The sequence below is a fragment of the Pleurodeles waltl genome, chromosome 11 (genome assembly GCF_031143425.1).
Source record: "Pleurodeles waltl isolate 20211129_DDA chromosome 11, aPleWal1.hap1.20221129, whole genome shotgun sequence".
In the NCBI taxonomy this organism is placed as follows: Eukaryota; Metazoa; Chordata; class Amphibia; order Caudata; family Salamandridae; genus Pleurodeles; species Pleurodeles waltl.
The window spans coordinates 702982450-702996675 of record NC_090450.1 but is presented as its reverse complement, the minus strand read 5'-3'; positions in this window follow the sequence as shown (position 1 = coordinate 702996675).

The following is a 14226-nucleotide window of genomic DNA, read 5'->3' as shown; positions in this document are numbered from 1 at the left end:
TAGTTGCCATGGCCTGTGCCCCCCTGAAATGGCAGCTGCCTGACCTGTGAGGTAATTCCGGTGGCGTTGTGCGCCGTTGCGGTAGGCGGTCGATGACCGCCGTGCAACTTTGCATTGGTTATCATTGGGCCCTATGGGTTCCAGGAGCCAATGGCGATGTACGCCGGCGGTGACGGTACGCACCGCCACAGATGTGACCGCCATTTTCTATCTGTGCACTCACTTGCTACCTGACCTTCAACAGGAGAGGACCTACACTGCAAATGCTGCTGTGACCAGTGTCTGGAAGCGACAATGGCTTATGTGTCTGGGGAAAGGGCCCCTGCCTTCACTGCGGAGGAGTTGGAGAAACTGGTAGATGGGGTCCAACCCCAGTACATGTTACTCTATGGTCCTCCAGACAAACAGGTGAGCACACTGTGAGCATGATGCATGGGCCATGAATGTATGGATTGCTGTCTGTGCAAGCCACATGTAGGGGGGGTGGCTGAGGCATCCTGGCCAGGGTGCTGCATGTATGGTGGTCAATGTATGTGCGTCAGGGGATGGGAGGGATCTGGTGGGCCATTAGTGTAACGATGTGGACGGTTAACTAATTCCCTTTTCTGCTGTCTTTTCCATGCAGGTTAGCGCCCATCAGAAAAAGGGTATTTAGCGCGCCATCGCCAAGGAAATGTGGACCCTGGGGGTCTTTGACAGGCGGAGCACCCACTGCCGCAAACGGTGGGAGGAGCTGCGCCGCTGGGCAAGGAACGACGGCTGGGGCCTGCCTCCTAAAGAGGAAGGGGTACCGTCAGACCCTGACCCCCCTGATGTTCTGCATCATGGCGGCGGCCGATCCGGAGTTGGATGGGCGCTTGAAGGCATCACAGTAGCCACAAGGCGGTGAGTACAGATTCAGATTCATGACTGCGCGCATTAAGGTTTACCTGGGTGGGGGATGTGGGCTGTGGGTGCCCCTAGGCCAGGGCGAACATGGCAGGATAGGTCCCTTGTTGGGCAGGCTCTGAAGCACCCCCAATATTGTTAGTGGGCATCTACTACTGGGCAGGGTCCTGTGGGTTTCAGGTGTTCAGCTAATTGCGTTAGGCATTGTACCCCATGGGCTGGTGCTATCTTAGTAACTGGTAGTGCATGGCCTAGTGCATAGGGCTGCTTCCTGTGAGTTGTGTACGCCAACGGTAGTGTTGTCGTTGGCATAGTGTATCCTCTGTCTCTCCCCCCCCTTTTTGTTTTGTCACCAGTGGGACGGAGGGCGAGGGGAGCACCACGACCGGGACAGGAGGGGACACCACAGACAGCGACTCCTCCTCCGATGGAAGCTCCCTGGCGGTGGCGGACACCTCTGTGCCCACCCCAACAACAGGTACAGCCACCACCCCCCCACCAGCACCACCCTCCCAGCAGCCCCTCAGCATGTTTTCCGTGCCCACTCACCCAGGAGGGTGGGCATCTCCTTTGCCCCAGGCACCTCAGGCCCTGCCCCAGTCAGCCCTGCTGCCCTCAGCGAGGAGGCTATTGACCTCCTGAGATCCCTCACTGTTGGGCAGTCAACCATACTAAATGCCATCCAGGGTGTCGAGAGGCATTTGCAACAAACAAATGCATACCTGGAGGGCATTCACTCTGGCGTGGCGGCCCAACAGAGAGCATTTCATGCTCTGGCCTCAGCACTGATGGCAGCCAATGTCCCTGTCTCTTGTCTCCCTCCTCCATCTTCCTCTACCCAGCCCCAATTCCCTCAACCTCAAACTATCCCAAGCATACCTTCAGACAAGCATTCACCCAAATCAACACACAAAAGTGGCTCAAGCACACACAAGCACCACACTTCATCTCACAGGCACTCACACAAGCACCATCCCCTTGCAGACACACCAACATCCACTGCCTCCACTGTGTCCCCCTCCTCCTCGTCCTCCCCCTCCCTCCCAGTAGCGTCTCCACTCACACCTGCATGCAGTAAATCCTCATCCACTACCTCCATCACAGGCAAGCCCATCACAATATACCCCTCACTGGCAGTCACCACCCCCACATCCATGCACACGTCCCCTGTGTCCTCTCCCAATGTGTCTGTGACCCCTCCTCCCAAAGTACACAAACGCAAGCACCCATCCACCCAACAGCCATCCACCTCACAACAGCATCCAGCCCATGCACCTGCACCCAAACTCAGCAGACAGACACCTCCTACAACCACTCCCTCTTCCCCCACTCCCAAACCCTGTCCCTCTTCCCGCCCCAGTGTCCCTAAGAAGCTTTTCCTGGCCAACTTTGACCTCTTCCCTGCCCCTCCCCCCGTCCTTCCCCTCGGGCCGGGGTGGCCAGAACCCAGCCCAGCACCTCAGCCACCAAATCATCATCTGCTGTGGTTCCTGCAGCTATCAAAGGCTCAAAGGGGGGACCCGTCAGCCCAGCCAGTGTGCCACCAACCCCTGCCAAGGCCAAAACCATTCCGCCACCTGGCAAGGTGAAGAGGGGGACAGGATCCAGCAAGGGGATGGAGCCACAACCACCCAGCAAGGCCACCTCAAGGACTCTAGCTGCCAGACCCAAGGTCACACCACCATCTGCCAAGGTGAGGAAGGGGCAGAAAACACCAGCCAAGGCACTTCAGCCGTCCGAGGCTGCAGGTAAAGGCCTGGTGGCTACCAGCACAACCGCCAGCACCGCCACCTGCACCGCCACCTGCACCGCGGCCAGCACCGCTGCTAGCACTGCCGCAGGCACCTCCGCAAGCACTGCCACCTGCACTGCTGACAGTAGCACCACTACCAGCAGCAGCAGCCCTAGTGGGCAGCCGTCCGAGGCTGCAGGAGAAGGGCTGGAGCCTCCCCCCACCACTGGTAGCACCCCCACCAACCCCGGCACTACCACCAGTTTGCAGCTGTAGCCTTCGCCGGATGGAGTCTAGCCCTGCCTCCATGGACTATCATGCAACCTGGTCCCTTCAAATCTCGTGCCTCAGACACCCAGTTGAGGGACTGTGAACTGCCACACCCCAAGTGTTGCATCACTGGGCACAAAGCCCCCTCCAGAACCAGTAGATATATGCGTCCACTCACCCTATCCTTGGCAGGATGAAGTACACTGAGCACAAAGCCCCCTCCAGAACCAGTGGAGATATGCATCCACTCACCCTATCTTTGGCAGGATGAAGCACACTGGGCACAAAGCCCCCTCCAGCACCAGTGGAGATATGCATCCACTCACGCACTACAGAGACTGTGGCCTTGCACTCCCTAGGACCAAGCAGTGGGCAAACCACCCACTTGAGAGACTGTGGCTTTGCACCACCCAGGACCAAGCAGTGGGCAAACCACCCACTTAAGAGACTGTGGCTTTGCACTCCCCAGGACCAAGCAGTGGGCAAACCACCCTCTAGGGAGACTATGGCCTTGCACTCCCCAGGACCAAGCAGTGGGCAAACCACCCACTAGAGAGACTGTGGCCTTGCACAGTGCTTAATTTGTAAATAAAAATGTGCCGGTGCCCAAGGCCCTCCTCTGAAACACGCGGCTGCTGCAATTAAATGTACGAGCACAGAATACTGAGGCGGCGTAATTCTGCAGCCATCTCGGGCCTCTTCAATCCATATAAAGCCACTCCCTGCCCCTTCACCTCACTCTTGCAGCTTTCTACTTTCTCCCTTTGTGAGGCTTTCTCGTGTTTCTCTTCCTCCGTCTTTCCCATATGTGTCTTTTGCTCGCCGTAAATGTTTGTGGCAGAAGAGTAAGCCCCGGCCCTCAAAAATAAGTGCCGGTGCTCAGCACCGGAAACAACAAGCACAAATTAAGCACTGGCCTTGCACTCCCCAGGACATCGCTGTGGGCAACCCACCCACTTGAGAGACTGTGGCCTTGTACTCCCCAGGACATCGCTGTGGGCAGGAGCATTGGTGTTTTACCATCTTCCGGCTGAGGTGCACCCCCCTTCATCCTCCGCCTGAGGTGCCTGTGTGTTTTCGACTTGATGCCCCTGCAGTGTTCTCTCCGTATTGAGGCAGGAGTCAAGTGTGGGCTTGGCCTATGAGTTTTGGCTCAGTGGCCCACGGACATTTTCAGTGGACAATGTACCGCCTTATGTACATATTCCATATTTTTGTAAATACTGTTTTTAAAATTCTTACGTATATCTGACTATTTCTAAAATATCACTGATTTGAATCTATTCCTTTTGTCCTTGCATTCTTCCAGGGGGTAACAGGGTGTAAATGTAATGTTGATGCATGTTTTTGTGTGTATGGTGTCGTGGGTGAGGGTGAAGGTGGGGGGGTGGTGTGTTGCGTGTGTGTGTCACTCTCTTTTTCCTCCCCCCATGCCCTGTGTACTAGGTGCAGTACTCACTGTGGTCGTCGCCGCCGCCGTTGGTACTCCTGGTAGATGAGGAGGTAGTCCAGCATGGGGAGGACCTGCAGCTCAGGCTCCATGGCGTCCTGGTTCTTCGTTGAGTGTCGAGAGGTGGGTGGTTTCCGTTCCAAGTACTGTTTCTGCCGTGCTTTTGATGGCGTTGGTACTGCCCCGGAAAAGCTGGCGGATGGGTGGGTTGTGATGGGGAGGGTGGTACATTGACTTCCGCCTGTCTGTTGGCAGTCGCCGCGATGTTTGCTGCCACCGCTGTATGTTTTGGCCGTTTCCGCCTTGGTCGTGATCCCATTTTTTTACCACCGACCTGTTGGGGATATTACCGCCGCTTTAACACCGACCGCCAGGGTTGTAATGAGGGCCATAATGTTCTAAAATGAGAGAAAGGGGCTGTACTAGCATTATAGTATAATGCTTTGGAAATGCTTTGTGGGGTCCAAAGGCAATCAGTAGTTACCAGGATCCAATTGAATCTATTGGAGCATTTTACTTCTGGATTCTTGAGGCCACCTTATGGTTAGACCCAAAACCGAGCACTACAAATTAGTCTTGTACTATGTATAGATAAGGAACAAGAGCAGTCCTTAGTTAGCCTAGATAGGCGATGTGTGCTAGAAACATAGAACTGATCAACACCCAGTTGAAAAACTAATACATCAACACCGTCAGTGCTTTTTACTTTAGAACGGAAAAAGTAGTTTAATCTACAAATATAGCTATATACTACACATCACAGATACAAATGCACACCTAGGGGGTCATTACAACCATGGCGGTCGGTGTTAAAGTGGCGGTAAAACCGCCAACAGGCCGGCGGTAAAAAAAATGGAATTACGACCGTGGCGGAAACCGCCAACATAGACATCCACTTTAACACTCCGACCGCCACGGCGGTACAAACAAACACCGCATCGGTAACCGCTAACAGACAGGCGGAGGACAATGTACCGCCCACACTATTACAACCCACCAAACCGCCACCTTTTCCGGGGTGGATTCACCACGAACAAAAACACAGCAGAAACAGGACTTGGAAGGGAAAACGCTCACCTCTACACACCCCATGAGGAACCAGGATGCCATGGAACTGGAGCTCCCGATTCTGCCAGCCTTTATCTTCCTGCTCCTCTACCAGGAGCATGTACGCCGGCGGCAAAGACAACGGTGAGTACTGCACCTACGACACAGGGGAGGGGGGAGGGAAAAAACAGTGACACACACACGCAACACCCCCATCCCCACTCTCACCCACTACAACACACACGCTAATACATATTGGCACATAACAGTTACACCCCCCAAACCCCCCTGGAAGAATGCAAGGACAAAAGGAAATGAGTCAAATTATTGTGATATATTCAATTACCTACATCAAAAATATTTACAAATATATACATTTATACTATATACAATTATATACACCAAGAACACAAGTCCAAGGGATTCCACCATCATAGTTCGTGGATCACTGGGCCCAAAAGGCATCGGTGAGGCCCACACTCAATACCCGAACAAGACGGAGTGAACACTTCATGGGCATCAGTTGGAAATAAAACAGGCACCTCAGGGGGAAGGGAAGGTGGGGGCACCTCAGCTGTTGAGTGCACGACGCCAGATCCACGAGGGGGCTCCATGCCCACAGTTCAATCCTGGGGAGTAAAAAGCCACAGTCTCACAAGTCTCTACAGTGGGTGGTCTGCCCACTGTTCAATCCTGGGGAGTGCAAAGCCACAGTCTCACAAGTCTCTACAGTGGGTGGTTTGCCCACTGTTCAATCCTGGGGAGTGCAAAGCCACAGTCTCAAAAGTCTCTACAGTGGGTGGTTTGCCCACTGTTCAATCCTGGGGAGTGCAAAGCCACAGTCTCTCAAGTGGATAACATTCTCCACTGGTTCTGGAGGGGGCTTTGTGCCCAGAGTGCTTCATCCTGACAAGGACAGAGGTAGTGGATGTAAATCTCCACTGGTTCTGGAGGGGGCTTTGTGCCCAGAGTGCTTCATCCTGCCAAGGACAGAGGTAGTGGATGTAAATCTCCACTGGTTCTGGAGGGGGCTTTGTGCCCAGAGTGCTTCATCCTGCCAAGGACAAAGGTAGTGGATGTGAATCTCTACTGGTTCTGGAGGGGGCTTTGTGCCCAGAGTGCTTCATCCTGCTCGTGGCGGTCTCAGTAGCGTCAGAGCTTTTGGCGCTCATTGGCCTGCGGTGCTGGTGGCGGCGGTGTCCTGTTCAACGGTGCTTGTGGTGCTCTTGTCCTGTTCAGCAGTGCTGGTGGCGGCAGTGTCCTTAGCAGCGGTGCTTGTGGCGGCGGTGTCCTTGGCAGCGGTTCAGCTGGTGGCGGTCTTGTCCTGGCCTGCGGGGTTGCTGGCGGTCGCCTCCTGGGCAGCAGGGCTGCTGCTGGCAGTCCTGTCTGTGGCAGGGGGCTGCTGGCGGTCGCCTCCTGGGCAACGGGGCTGCTGCTGGCGGTCCTGTCTGTGGCAGCGGGGCTGCTGGCGGTCTTTTCCCAGGCAGTGTGGTTGCTGGCGGTTGCCTCCTGGGCAGCGGGGCAGCTGCTGGCGGTCTGCTCCTGGGCAGTGTGGCTGCTGCTGGCGGTCTTCTCCTGGGCAGTATGGCTGCTGCTAGCGAGCTTCTCCTGGGCAGTGTGGCTGCTGCTGGCGGTCCTGTCTGTGGCAGCGGGGCTGCTGGCGGTCTTGTCCGCCGTGCTGATCTTCCCAGACTTGCCGGTTTTACTGTGCCCCTTCCCCATCTTGGATGGTGTCGCAGCTGTCTCCACACTCCCAACTGGACCCCCGGGAGCGGCTTTGGTGGCTGATTTCTTTCCTCTCTCCCGCCGGGCACTGGCCAACTTTTGATGCTTGACAGGTGGGGGACTGTCCATGCTGTGGCTCCTTGCCACACTGGCTGCCCTGCTGCCTGGTGCACTCCATAATCCGGTGACTACTGGCACCACTGGTCCCGCCGATGTTGTGGCTGAGGTGCTAGTTTGGGACCTGGAGAGTGGGGCCCTAGGAGACTGAAGGGGTGGGGGAGGTGAGGGAAACAGGTCAAGGTTGGACAGGAAAAGTTTTTGGGACACACTGGGACGGGTAGATGGAGGGGGTTTGGGAGTGGAGGAAGAAGTAGTGGTTGTAGGAGGTGTACGTTTGGTGACTTTGGGTGAAGGTGCATGGGCTGGAGGCTGTCGTGAGGTGGATGGCTGTTGGGTGGGTGTGTGGATGCGTTTGTGTACCTTGGGAGGTGGCCTCACAGACACACTGGGAGCAGACACAGGGGATGTGTGAATGGTAGTGGGGGTGGTGACTGCACGTGAGTGGGGTGTGGTGGTGGGTGTGCCGGTGATGGACGTAGTAGCTGAGGATGTAGTGCATGCAGGTGTGAGTGGAGACGAGACAGGGAGGGAGGAGGGAGGCGAGGAGGAGGGGGACACAGTGGAGGCAGTGGATGTTGGTGTGTCTGCATGTGTGTGATGCTTGCGTGAGTGCCTGTGGGATGTGTGGTGCTTATGTTTGCCAGAGCTTCCCTTGTGTGTTGAGGTGTGTGCATGCTGCTCTGATGGTGTGCTTGGGATAGGCTGAGGTACAGGGGTGTGGGTCTGGGTGGAGGAAGTTGGAGGTGGGAGGCTAGAGACAGGGACAATGGCTGCTATCAGTGCTGAGGCCAGAGTCTGAAAAGCTCACTGAAGGACTGCCTGACCAGAGTGAATGCCCTCCAGGAATGCATTGACTTGTTGCAACTGCCTCTCTACACCCTGGATGGCATTCAAAATGGTAGACTGCCCAACAGTGAGGGACCTGAGGAGGTCAATGGCCTCCTCACTGAGGGCAGCAGGGGTGACTGGGGCAGGGCCTGAGGTGCCTGGGGCGAAGGTGATACCCACCCTCCTGGGTGAGCGGGCACGGGGCAAAAGCTGAGGGGCTGCTGGGAGGGCGGTGCTGGTAGGGGGGGTGGCGGCTGTACCTGTAGATGCGGGGGCACAGATGTTGCCGCCACCGCCAGGGAGCTCCCATCAAAGGAGGAGTCTGTCTCGCTGGTGTCAGCTCCGGTCCCCGCGTGGAGCTCCCCTCGCCCTCCGTCCCACTGGTGAATTCGGAGTCCGTAGTCTCGCCCTCCAGGGCCATGTGGGATGCAGCTCCCTCCTGCTCCGGTGCCACTGCTCCTCTGCCTGATGATGCTAATGCACACAAGAACAGGGAGACCACAAAAAGGGGGGGGGGGGAGACAGAAGAAAGACATATTCAGTCCATGCAATACCGCTACCGTTGGCGGACACGACAGACACAGAAGCCCCCTGCATTACGCCGCGCACTTGGGGTCCACTATTCAATCCCTGGGACATGGCTTACAAGGCTATGGCCGATTTCTGAACACATGGATGTCACAGGAGCCTGACTAGGTGTAGTTGGCACTGTACACAGGTGGGGTGGGGTGCCACAGGGCCTGCCTGAAGAAGGGAACTTAACTACCAAACTCGGCCTGGCCTAAGGGGAACCCACAGCCCACCTCCCCCACCCAGACACCTACAATGCGCGCTGAATCAGCAGAATGAGAGTGTACTCACCCCCTTGTGGCTGCTGTGATGCCCTCAAGCGCCCATCCAACTCCGGGTATGCCACCGCCAGGATCCTGAACATCAGGGAGTTCATGGTGCCACGGGCACCCCTCCCAAGTTGGGAGGCCATCCCCAGCTGGGCCTCCGCCGTCTTCTTGCTCCAGCTTTTCCGGCAGTGGGTGCTCCGTCTGTGGTAGACCCACAAGGTCCGGACTTCCTTGGCGATGGCACGCCGGATGTCCTTCTTCTGGTGGGCGCTGACCTACATGAATTGTACAGGGGAAAAAGAGTAGTAATTACCAAATGCACCGTCACGGTCATTGGACCGCATCCCTACCCTTGCCATGACGCACATGCACTCACCTTCGTTTCATGCACGCCTCATTCTCACCCCCCCCCATCTTTCATCCACCCCACTCCACACAGGCATTGCCCATACAGCATGCTCCCAGTGTACTCACCTGTTTGTCTGGTGTGCTGTAGAGTAGCGTGTACTGGGGGAGGACCCCACCCACGAGTTTCTCCAACTCCTCCGTGCTGAAGGCAGGGGCCCTTTCCCCAGACACACGAGCCATTGTCTCTTCCAGACTGAGGTCACAGCAGCACTTGCAGTGTAGGTCCTCTCCTGTCGAAGATCAGGTATCGAGTGATAGAACAGAGAGAAAATGGCGGTCACGTCCGCGGCGGTGCGTGCCGTCACCACCGGCGTACATCGTCATTGGCTCCTGGGCCCCGTAGGGTCCAATGTTAACCAATGCAGAATTGCGCTGCGGTCTTCGACCGCCTACGGCAATGGTGTACAACGCCAGCGCAGTTACCTCATATCCCCTTGTCCCACCTTGCAGGTCAGGCAGCCGCCATTTCAGGGGCCCACATGGCTTTATTTTTGACTGCGTCACACATACCTAGGCCTTGCCGCAACACTATTACAGGCAAAATTTGATTTCTGAATATTTTCAGAGTAAGCTGTGTTTACGTACCTCAGAGTTGGTTGACTCTCTGCTCACTGTTCTCCTTCATAGGCACCGTCCGCTGGGGCATGTGAGGAGATGGCGGCATCCTCCGGTGTACAGACCGCTGGTGGACCTGTCGACATTGGAGGAAAGACATGTGATCATCACCTACAGGCTTGATCGTGCCACAATCCAGGAACTGTGTGCCCAGTTGGAGCCAGACCCGATGTCAGCTATCCGCCATCCAACAGGAATCCCCCCTCAAGTGCAGGTGCTGTCAGTACTCCATTTCCTAGCAAGTGGGTCTTTTCAAACAACAGTGACCATAGCATCAGGGATGTCCCAGCCTATGTTTTCCAATGTGTTGTCCAGAGTGTTGTCTGCCCTGCTGAAACACATGCGGAGCTACATCGCTTTCCCTCAGGTGGAGGATTTGCCTACAGTGAAAGGTGATTTCTATGCCCTGAGACATATCCCCAACATCATAGGTGCCATTGAAGGGACGCATGTGGCCTTGGTCCCCCCCGCAGGAGTGAACAGGTGTACAGAAATCGGAAGAGTTACCATTCCATGAATGTGCAGATGGTGTGTTTGGCAGACCAGTACATCTCCCATTTTAATGCAACATTTCCTGGCTCAGTGCATGACGCTTACATCCTGCGGAATAGCAGCATCCCTTATGTGATGGGGCAACTACAGAGGCACCGGGTGTGGCTATTAGGTGAGCACATGGACCCAAATCAGTGGGAATAGTTGTCTGGGTCTGTGGATGTCCCTATGAGTTAGTGTGTGTCTAACAGTTGTCCCTCGCCGTTTGCAGGTGACTCTGGTTACCCCAACCTATCATGGCTACTGACCCCAGTGAGGAATCCCAGGACAAGGGCAGAGGAATGCTACAGTGAGGCCCATGGGCGAACTAAGAGGATTATAGAGCGGACCTTCGGCCTCCTGAAGGCCAGGTTCTGGTGCCTCCATATGACCGGTGCTTCCCTATTCTACTCACCAAAGAAGGTATGCCAGATCATCGTGGCCTGCTGTATGCTTCACAACTTGGCTTTGCGACGACAGGTGCCTTTTCTGCAGGACGATGGTCCAGATGGAGGTGTTGTGGCAGCTGTGGAACCTGTGGACAGTGAAGACAAGGAAGCAGACATCAACAACAGGAACACGGTGATCCTGCAATACTTCCAGTGAGACACAGGTAAGAAGACAAACCTGCCCGCTACATCTAATTTAAATCTACTACCTCTCTACTGTCTGTCATTTTCACCCAGTGTATGATCACTGAGTTGTCACTTTCCCTTACGATTTCACAGATGTGGGTCCCACTGTGTGACATCTGCTTTGTTTCCTCATGGACTAGAGCTGTGTGACATAGGTATGTTGACATAACATTTAAAAGAGCATTTTGGCACTGTAATTGCTAATACACTATTTTGAAATCACAGACAGACTCCAGATTGTTTTGTGCTGTAAGGGTGTTTATTTAAGTGCTCAATATTGGAGGGGGTTGTAAAATGGTGAGGGGTGATGGTGGAGGAATGTCCATGGCAGAGTCACGTCTATTAGTCTCACAGGTGCATTGTCCAAAGGGGCATAGGAAGTGGAGCTGTGGCAGTTTAAGTATGGACAGGGTGACAAGGTGGGACAACTGGATGACAATCAGGGTGGTCTCATTTCTTGGCGGGGGTCTTGGCATCGTTCTCTGTCTTTGTCCTGGATCTCAGGGACCATTTGCGGGGTGGTTCTCCCTCTGCAGGGGGTGGGGTGCTGTGTGGTGGTCCTGTGGCAGTGCCTCCTGTCCACTAGCGCCGGCAGAGGTGGTGGGCAGTTCATTGTCCATGCTAGTGTCAGGGGCTCCTTTTTGTACCACAGTGTCCCTCCTGGTGTTCACGAGTTCCTTCAGCACCCCTACAATGGTGCCCAGGGTGGAATTGATGGATTTGAGTTCCTCCCTGAAGCCCAAATACTGTTCCTCCTGCAGCTGTTGGGTCTCCTGAAACTTGGCCAGTACCGTTGCCATCGTCTCCTGGGAATGGTGGTAGGGTCCCATGATGTTGGAGAGGACCTCGTGGAGAGTGGGTTCCCTGGGCCTGTCCTCCCCCTGTCGCACAGCAGCCCTCCCAATTCCCCTGTGTTCCTGTGCCTCTGTCCCCTGAACCGTGTGCCCACTGCCCCCAGGTCCCTGGTCGTTGTTGGGGTGGTGGGTTATCATGGGTTCCCTGTAGTGGTGGACACACTGCTGATTGACGTGTCTTGGGGACAGAGGTATGGGCCCGCTGGGTGGGTGCTGTGCTGGTGTTTCCAGAGGGGGGAAGCCCTGTAGTGGCTTGCGCCAGTGTGAGGGGAACCGACTGTCCTGAGGTCCCAGATGGGCCAGGCTGGTCGTCTAGATCCAGTTGGACAGAGCTGCTGTCATCACTGTGGGCCTCTTCTGTGGGTGGAGTGGACATGTCTGGACCCTCCTGTCCAGTGACGTTGGGTAGGGGTCCTGCAGGGGGTTAAAGGCATGATTATTGCATCTGTGTGTGCCATGGTGTGCAATGGGTGGGTGACCGTGTACCCCAGGGCTTGCATTCTTGTGTGAGACCTTGTGTGATGATGGTTTAGGGGGGGTGTATGGGTATGTGCAGTGGCCATGCTTTGGTGATGGGTGTCCATGCTTTGGTGTTGCATGCAGGGCTTGGGTTTGGGATGGGTGGGTTTTGATATTGGGACATGTGTGAGGAGTAGGAGTGATGGGGGTGAGGGCGAGGGTGGGGGTATGTGATGGCATGCAGGTAGGGTGGGGGATATAGTAGTTAAGATTTGACTTACCAGAGTCCATTCCTCCAGCTACTCCTGCGAGGCCCTCAGGATGCAGAATAGCCAAGACCTGCTCCTCCCATGTTGTTAGTTGTTGGGGAGGAGGTGGGGGTCCGCCGCCAGTCCTCTGTACCGCGATGTGGTGTCTTGAGACCACGGAACGCACCTTCCCCGTAGGTCGTTCCACCTCTTCCTGATGTCATCCCTAGTTCTTGGGTGCTGTCCCACTGTATTGACCCTGTCCACGATTCTTCGCCATAGCTCCATCTTCCTAGCTATGGAGGTGTGCTGCACCTGTGATCCGAATAGCTGTGGCTCTACACAGATGGTTTCCTCCACCATGACCCTGAGCTCCTCCTCAGAGAACCTGGGGTGTCTTTGCAGTGCCATCGGGTGGTGTGGGTGATGTGTGAGGTGGTGTGTGTTGTGATGTGTGGGGTGATATTTAGTGGTGTGTTGTGTGAGGTGCGTGGATGTAATGTGGGTGATGGTGTTGAGTGCCTGTGGATACTCGTTTGTAGATGGTGGTGTCTCTCTCTGGCCTTCTGTCGCAATTGTTGTCGTAGGGGTTTGTGGGTAATGTGGGTGTGTGTTTTATATTGTATCGGGTATGTGGGAGTGGTGTGTGTATGTGTATCAGGTGTGTGTATTTCGAATTGTCCAATGTTGATGTGTTTTGTAAATGTGTGTGTATTTTGAGCGCGGCAGTGTGTACCGCCAATGGAATACCGCAGTTGAAAGACCGCCGCGTGGATTTGTGGGACGTGATAGTGTGGGCGTATTCCTGTTGGCGTGACGGTGGAGGATTTTTTATCGACAGTTTATCACTGACCTTTGGTGGGGCGTACTTGTGTGGGTGTCTAGAGTTTGGCGGATTCTGGCCTTTGGGTCATAATTGCCGTGGCGGAATTCCGCGGCCGCAGCGGAGTGTTGGAGGTCTTCTGCACGGCGGTAAGCGGCTTTTATCGCCAATGTTGTAATGACCACCCTAGTCTTTCCGGAGCTTGGGACCTGTGTGGCAGTTTGAAACAAGGTTTTTGCAGTGTACCAGTCCTGTCTGTGGTTATTTGTCAAAGGAGTTGCCAGAATACACTAACCCATTTCTATTTGTTTTGCACATTGTGAGGCAAGAACCAACTACATTCACAACCAAAGCTTCTCCTGCCTGGCTCGAGTGCCACTAGGGCCCAAAAAAGATGCTTTTCCCAAGCAGGACAGAAGATCCCACCTCGATCACACAATGGTGACCCTCAATAGGAAGGGAGAGTAATAAGGGGCATGCTTGTGGATGAGTTGTAGTCCGTTGTGGGGCTCTTCGATGTCCACTTACTGGAATATCCAGGTCATAGCAGTGAGGCCTTGAAAACCACTGAACGCAGCTCTAATTTGTTGGCTCCCCAACTATGAAGAGGCCCTTAACAATGGACCCTGCCAATCATGGTTCACTTTTTTCTGTGCCTGTGAGCCCGCTGACCTGTGGGACCCCAAAGAGTTCAAAAGTCAGGGCTTTAAAGTAAAATATCTCTGCAACCTCCTCATGGATTTTCATGACTTTT